The following is an 8,424-nucleotide window of genomic DNA, read 5'->3' on the forward strand; positions in this document are numbered from 1 at the left end:
TCCCTGTCGTCATTTCTCCGCTTCCCCCGCGCTGCGGAGGCTGCCAGGTGTGCTGGCTGACCTTGGCAAGCGGCTCCCCACCGGGGGAACATCTGAATCACGCCGAGCGGCTCAGGCACGCTGTCCCAAGGCCGGGGCTCTCCGAGCTGCGGTCTGTGGTGCGGAGGAGCCTGCTGCAGGTCTGCTGGAGCCATCTCGGAGAGCAACCGAGCCCCTCTCGAGCTCCCGGCCTCGGCCTCCAGCGGGTGCGCCACGGAGAGCTCGCCCGGCAGCTTGCAGAACACCAGCTTTCCCAAGAAAATGTGACGCAGGAAAATCAGCAGCGACGGGAAGCAAACATTAGCTCCCGGGCGTGATTTAGAAGCTAAGTACAGCCTTTACAGGAAGCCCCCTCTCTCGCCTCTCCGCTCCGGCTCAATAAAGCCTTATTGGCGGCTCTGGCTGCAGCCACAGGCACTCAGCTGGGCCTCGGCTGCCCGCGGCCCCGGTCTGGCCCACACCGGTGCTGGGACGCGGCTGTCCTGGGGTGAAGAGCTGGCTGCGGGGCCACAGGATTGCAGCTCAGCTCGCTGGCCCAAGCACGCTCCTCACTCTGAGGTTTTTCTGCTATTTTCATCGACCCAAACCAGCTTTTTCCTTCCTTGGTTGCATCTTAGCGGCACCGTAACACCCTCCATCTGGTGCCGCTCGGCTGCTTTTCTGACGGCGAGGAAGGGAAACGGATCCTTCGGATGCCCCTGGCTGCCAGTCAGCCCGGGCATCACCTCACCAGCCAGAGGAGAGACCAGCTCCAGGACCAGGGGTGCTCAGGGATCCCTCAGGATCACACTGGGTCACAGACGTGGCATTCAGGAGGCCGAGCAGGAGCTGCAGCGAGCAAGCACAGCCGGGGAGAGCAAAGCACCGAAGCCATCCTGCCTTGCCTTCAAAGGACATGAGCCCAGCTTTTCTTTTTTTTTTTTCCCCGCCGTCGCCAAGTACCAAGGGGCTCATTAAGCCATCACATGATATTTTATTGTCTGCAGACAACAGTTGGGGCAGCCAGTTGCGGGGCAGTGCTAGCAGCCAGGCCAGCATTCGGCACCCCGGCACCCCGACGGCCCCACAGGCTCCGGTCCCACCCCGCGCCGTGCCGGGGGCTCTGCTCCTGCCCCGTGCAGGGCCCAGACACCTGCCCCGGCCTGGGCCCTGCGCTGCTTTCTGCAGCAGCTAAGGCACGGCGAGGGCTCCGCGAGCTCCTCTCACCTCCAGCCCCGGGGAGGTTTCGTTCGCCGGGAGGTGAGCAGCGCGCGGCCGTCAGGAGGATTATTCACCGCCGTGTACCTTCGGTACGAGGCGGGCTTGACTTCTGGCCCCCGATCGATTTGCAGAGGGAAATTAATGATGTTTGCTTGACGTTGCCCCCTCACGCCGCAGCTGAGCTGTTATGGATGTCACGCTGCTCCAGCCAGGCTCTCGCAGGGCTGCGACGTCTAATTAGCCGTCCCAGGGGACATCCAGCGCTTTTCATTAGCTGCGCTGGTGCTCCACACGTCCCACGCTCCTCAGGCCCCTCTGGAGAGCCCAGGCAGGCTCAGGGCCCTGGGACGGAGCGGGCCAGCCCCCGGAGGACTCCCCCCAAGATGCCAGGAGCACAGCAGCCGCTGTCCCAAGGGCTGGGGCAAGACGCTTTCTGCCGGGCACTGCCCATCCTCCTGGCTCCCCCCTGGAGGGGCTCCTGTGGCTGCAGGATCTAGGCCCGCAGAGATTTCCAGGGGTAAATGGAGGTGCAAAAGCCTATCAGAGCACTAACAGCAGCTGCCGCTGGCTGTTGCCTTAGCCTAGCAGAGGAGGAAGCTCCAGATAACAAATGCCCGCAATTTACAGCTTTTACCATGACACAGGCAAAGAGCAAAAGACAAATCACTCGCGCAGATCTCCTCCGGCCCACGAGGGCACGATCTGACCCCCTTATCACATCCGCTCAGCCCCATCCGCAGTGCCCAGCCCCTGGGGCTGCTGCACCCCGTCCCTGCTGGGAACGGGGGGCGCAGGGACGGCCCCCCCGGCTGGCAGCACCATGCAGGCTGCTGGGGCAGCCAGGAGGATTTGGGTGCGGGGGTGCAGGGGGTGCAGGCTTCTCCTCCCCAGGCCAGCTCCCGTGTGCACCAGCAGCCTTTGGGGCCGGGAGGGCGACGGCCTCGCCTCCTGCCCGGCCGGAGGAGCCGAGGGAGCGCTTTGCCTCCTTGTTGCTGCAAAGATTCCGCCACTCAGATAATCTGATAATAGCGTTTTCTGCACGCTGTCATTTAGGAGTCCAATGGCAGCTTCTTTCATCAGGAGAAAGGCTGCAATTATGTGTCATTACCCATGGGCTATGATTTTTCTCCCACTACCTAGAGTGGTGTTTTTTTCCCTTCTTCTTTCTTTCAAGCAACGCTCGGATATTTATAGCGAAAAAAAAGCCACAGCCAGCAACAAAACAACCAGGGAGATGTCTTTCCCCTGCAAGGGTATAAAATGAAAGCAAAGACAACGCTAAACAGGTTCCCAGCCTGGGGGGAAGGAGGGCGACCCCCGGGGCCGAGCAGTGTCGCTCAGCGCCGATGGACGGGCGCTGCGTGGCCGCGCTGCCTCCCCGATCCAGGCGAGGAGCGGGGCGTGAGGTCCTTGGTGCTCGGCTTTGCCCACCCCCAGGAAAGGGAAGGGAGGGTTTTTGGAGCCCAAGGAGTCTCCGTCCATGCGCCCAGCCCAGCGGTCACCCCGCTCACAGGGCCCGTGCCCCATTCAGAGGAGCTCCCCGCACACATCTGGGTATCTGGGGGGGATTTCCCCGGGCTCCCAGCACGGGCTGCCGGTCCCCTTTAACATGGGGAGTTTTCTCCCCGTTCGCAGGCTGGCTTCCTGTCTAGACAGCCCCGAAGAAGCCGCTGTATTTATAGACCAGGGCAGAGAGCTTTGCCCGCTTATTTTGCCAAACCCACACAAGGCTGCTGCTGCTGCTGAGGCCGGAACGAAGCTGCCTCCCACACGCTGGAAGAGGGGAGGAGGAGGAAGGCAAAGCAAACCACAGGCAGACCCTAAACTCCCTAACCCCCTCCAGATTGCCAGCGGCTCCTTTCACCTTCCCTCGTGGGATCACCGGGCTCCTCCGGCCATCTCCCTGCTCCTGCAGACACTCAAACTGCCCCAGCCCCCCCTGTAAGAGGGGCTCTCCCAGCGCAGAGGCAGTGTTCCCATCACCCCGACACACACACACACACCACCCAGGCACCCCCCCAGACACCACCAGAGCTCACACGTCCCCCCCAGCCACGGCCAACCCTCGCTGGACTGCCCTGCACCCGCACTCAGCCCCAGGGCTGGGGATGCTTCTGCAGGGCTCTGGAAGTCTCCCCGGGCATCTCGGGAACGTAACTTGGGCCGAAGGCCCTCTCCTAAGGGTGTCTCCATCGAGGAAGAACACTTCATCCCTGCCCTTTGACAAGCAGTACGATGGAAGGAGCGCGGCGTTACCACATTTAGTTTCGTCCAGCTCATTTCTTCCACCACCCACTTTCAGAGCCCTTCCTGCCTTGCTCGCCCTGCCCAGACACATCCCCTCCAACATCCCGTCCGCCCGGCACCTTCTCCAGCCCCTCAGAGACCTCCCCAGAGGGACGAGAGCCACCGGGCACGGCCACAGCGCGGGGCTCCCCCCGGCCCCACACCAGGACCTGGCCGCACTGGGAGCCAGGGACGCGCCGCAGCCGCCAGCGCATCCCACCAGGGCCGGAGCAGTCCCGGTGGCTGCGGCCTCAGCTTGTCATCAGCCGGGTTTCCTGGGGGCATCATGGGGCCGGTGCTTCGGGATCACATTTCCCATTGACACAGGAATGCAAACCCGGCAGAGGGGGGGGTTAACCCCTCCGTAGGGGCAGCGCCTGTGAGGGTGCAGCGCCTGCGCCCTGGGACACGGCCCCAGCCCTGGGGGTGCCCCGCTGCTGTGCCCCCGCTGTCCCCGGGGACGGGCAGGGAATGGGGCTCACAGCACGGATGGGAAGAGCTTGGCCCGGCACCACACCCCCAGCCAGAGATAAGAGATAAGCGGCCACCAGAGCTCCCCAGTGCCTCGTCCTCGGCTGCGTGTGAGAGCACCTGCAGTGCAGGGCTGGGCAAGTGGTACAGAGAGAGCGCGACAGCGGCCCAGGTGCGTAAAAGCTTCTTAAATTAGATTCTTATTGATTAATTCCTTAGGGATTAATCTGCGGGTCTAGGAAACATCCTGCGGCATGCTTGTCCTCCGATATTTGACTTGAACGCGTTTACCCTTCTCCTTGCCGATGGACAGTGATTTCCAAGAAGGCTTTAAAGCCTGCTCTATCTGCGTGGTGCTCAGGGACGGAAGGGCGCAGCATGGTGTGGAGAATGGCCCCAGCAGAGGTTTCTGGCTGGCTCTCGGGGAGCTGCCGGGACTTGGTGCCCAAGGGCAGCTCCAGCCCCTGCTGCTGGGCACCGGGGAGGTGCCGTGAGCAGGGCGGCGGGCTGCGAAGGTGTGAGGCCCCTCCAGCGTGTCCCGACGGTGGCAGGGTGTCCGTGCACGAAGAATTAGAGGAACAGGAGCTTCCAGGAAGTTTCCCCATGATGGATTTATAGGGACGGTGCCCTTTTTACAGGAGTTCATGCTGAAAACAAGCTGCAGATGCTCTCCTTGGGGTCTCCAGCAACGAGCCCAGATTTACTGCTGCTGTCTAGCACTCTAGCAGTGAGCGCAGGACGGCAGCTGCGCTCCCGGCCTGGGGGCAGTGGCTGCGCGTGGCCCCCGCAGTGCTGCAGCTACCGGGGGGGCTTGGCAGAGGCTGCCACCCCACAGCCCCTGCTGACAGCACCGCGGGGCAGCCCCCAGCCCCTCTCGTTAGCTGTGATAGCTGCAGCACGTGATGCTGCCGAGCTGCTGCCGCCGGGTCTGGGCACGGTGGGGAGCACAAGGGTCCCTCTGTGCTGTGCGGGGGGCAGAGGTCATCCCTGTTATTCCTGGGAGACCTGGGGGTCAGGCGCTCGCAGGGGCAGCGTGCCGGCTGGCTGCTGGGGCGCGCCGGGCGCACGGAGCGGGGCCCTTCGCCCCGGTATGGCCGTGGGGCTGCGGCCAGGCCGCACCCAGCGCCGTGCTGGCATGTCCCTGCTCCACCAGCGTCCTGCCACAGCTCTCCTCGTCTGCCACCGGGCTTAGAAATCTCAGCTCTGGTGCTATCCTGTGGCTTGCACGGCCCTCGTTCCAGCTGAGCAGCCCTTACCCAGAGCAGAACGCCTCTCCGGTCCTTGGCTCTGCCGTGGCACTTGGTGCTCATTCCCCTGCCCCTGGCAGGGCTGTGAAAGCCTGCTGTCGAGCGGTCTTAGTGACATGGGCCAGCGCTGAGGAGGGCGATGGCCTTGCAGGAAACACCTGCCCAATTCCCCGGGGAGCTGGGCAGCCCCGGGAGCCAGCAGCCGGCGCGGCGGGGAGACGGCACTGCTCGGGGCGCTGCGTGCAGAGAGACGGGTCGTGCCCCAGCCTTTCAAAATGCAAAGCACCCCGCTGCCAGCAGCCTGAGTGGCAGCGAGGTGACCCCACCGCCGCAGGGCAGCAGCCGCAGCCGCCAGCCGCTGACCCGCTCCGGCCTCGTCTCCGGAGCTCTGCCGGGCTGCGGCACCGGCTCGTCGGGAGCGGTGACTGCTGGATGTGCCCTGCGCTGTAACGAAGGCAAATTGATGCAGAATAATCATGCAAATCCTTCACCCAGGAGCGAGGGTGCCAACGTGCTTGCTCCAGCTGACAGGGTTTGCTGGGCAAAACTGTTCCTACCCTTGAGCTAGGCAAGTCCTAGCCCAGACAGTTGCCTTTGTGTTCATGCAATGAAGTGCCCTCCACGGGGTTTTGGGTGGGCTCTGGGGGTGGGTGCCGTGCACGTGTGGACCCCAAATGTTTGAAGCTCCCGCCTGAAACGCCGGGGTACGTGCTGCGTCCCAAGCAGATAACTGCTGCTTGTGGCCATGCGGTCAGCAGCTGCAGCCCCAGGCAGGAGGAAATGCTGAGCCTCTGGCAACTCTCTGAAATCCCAAATGTGCTGCTCTGCCCGGCTGGGACAGGCAGAAGGCAGCTCAGGGAGGGGAGAAGCCACCAAAAGGGTCAGGGCTGTGGCAGCAGCCAAGTGCTGGGGCAGGGGCTGCAAAGTTCAGCTCCATCACTTCCACCACCACCCAGCAAGCTGCCAAGCTGGGCAAGGAAGGGAAGAGCCCAGGACCCTGCCCTGCCAGCCACGGGGAGCTGCCTGCGGGCTCTCAAACTAAGAAGATTAACGCTGGGATTGGAGCGGGTGTGAAAAATGACTCCCGTTTTGAACGGATAAAGCTGCTTTTCTCTCCTGTGCGCTGGGACCGCGGAAGCAGAATCAAAGTTTAATCCCTTCCGCCTGATCCTTCTCGTTAGACATAATGTAATTAACGGGATGGCGAGGAGCTGCAAAGCTGTTTGTGCTCCAGGGTCACACACGAGAACAACAGGGCACCAACTGACGCCGGGGCAGGCCAGACGGCGAAGGAATTCGGGGGAATTTCGCACACACAAGAGGCTCTGCACGGAGAGGGCACCCAGCACCGCAGGCAGCGACCGCAGCAGCGCCTGCCGAGAGCTGCCAGAGCTGAGCGCGGCGCTGAGCCGGGGCTCCTTAGGAGGAGAACGTGGGGTTGATTCTGCGGGAGCTCAGCGTGCACGGGGGGCTCTGTGCACCCCTGCCTGTGCCCAGCCTGCTGCCCTGGGCGAGCTCCTTCCTGCGCTTCAACGACCGGGGCTGTGTCACCACCGGCAGCGCACTGGCGTGTGCCTGGGCTCGTGCCAGCTGCCTCTGCCCTCGTCCGCGGTATTTATAGCTGGGGACCTCAACATCTCCGGCGTCCCACGGCACAGAGGTGGTGGTGGGGGGGTCCCGCTGCCACCCGCCAGGAAGAGGAGCCCAACAGCATCGCCCACCCGAGCCGCCCAGACCAAGCACCCCAACGCATCCCCACTGCAGCAGGGTGAGGAGCTCACTGCGGGACCCCAGCCCTCCCGGGGCTGTGCCGGGGGCCCCTGGGGGCACAAAGTGACCCCTCAATGAAATGGGTTTGGAGAGGTGCGGACTTGGAAGGGAGCCCCCGGCCCCCCCGTGCCCGGCCCCTTTGGGTGCCCCCGGCCCCTCCCCACCTGTCACCGCCGGCTCCTCGGCCCCGCTGCAATAAAAGGGCCCATTTATGTGGGGCTGCCAAACAACCGCGCGCGGCCCCCGTGGCCTGGCTGAAGACACCCCTGGCTGTCCTTGGGAATGCTCCCGAGTGCCAGCTCCAAAGGCAGCTGTGGTGGGCCTTAGATCTTTATGGCCAGTAAAGGGGTCCATGGCTAATTTATGCCCCTCCTATAATTTACAGCCTCTTTACAGCTGCTGTAAAATGACCTATAAATCATGGGCAACATCATAGGCCAGAGACAAAGCCCCCGCATCGTCACCTGCCAGCTGGCCCCGAGCAGGGGCGGTGGCTGTGCGGGGACGGAGCCAGCAGCAGGTACCCCCACGGGGCGGCTGTGCCAGAAGCACTGCTCGGGGTCTGAGGAGGAGGATGCCCAGAGCGATCGCAGCACGGACAGCCCCAGGTCTTGTCCTCCTGCAAGGTACTGTTGTGCGGGGTACCTGCTGCCCCTGGAGGCTGCATGACCCCCCCAGCCTCCCCAAGGGTCCTGGGGAAGGAGAACCAAACCAGACCCCACGGCGAGGAGAGCCTTTCCCGCCTGGCCCCATGCAGCAGGCTTCCCACCCTTGGCTCCTGGAGGTGGCTGCTCATTAGCGCCGCTCCTAATTTGCCCAGATGTTGTGCTGGCTGGGGGCCAGCAGCTCTCCCGCCCTGGGCACGCCGTCCCTGGCACCGAGAGGGGCAGATGAGACCTTGCTGGTCTCCTGAGCACGCATCCCCGCAGCACGGTCGGGATGGGGCTGTCTGGGAATGCACGGCAGAGGGGTGTCCCGCACCCAGGGATGTCTGTCCCCGCGGCAGCAGCACCTCCCTGCCCCAAAATGCAGCACCTTCGCCCTCAGCTCCCAGACAGAGCTGCCCAGCAGCGGTGCCCCCATGTGGGTGCAGCCCTGAGGTGGCTCCGAGGGGCGCGGGGCCATGGCGGGTTTGGGGGTGCAGCGTCACCCCAGCCCTGCTGCTGGCCCCGGGGCTGCCCCGTGCCCAGGGCTGGTGGCAGTGCTTGGCCCAAAGGGAAGCTCCAGTGCTCTGCCTCTCGCAGGGGCTTTTGTTCCCACTGTGCCGCAGAAAGGGCTGACTCAAACGATCGTGGGGAGGAAGCAAAAACCCCCAAAGCCACTGCATCCGAGCTGGCAGGAGGTGGTTTGTGTTTGGGCCGGAGCAACCGCTCTGAACTCCGCTCCGCGCCTTCCCCGGCCGGCAGCAGCC

This window comes from Anser brachyrhynchus (assembly GCF_964034855.1).
Source record: "Anser brachyrhynchus genome assembly, chromosome: 26".
Lineage (NCBI taxonomy): Eukaryota > Metazoa > Chordata > Aves > Anseriformes > Anatidae > Anser > Anser brachyrhynchus.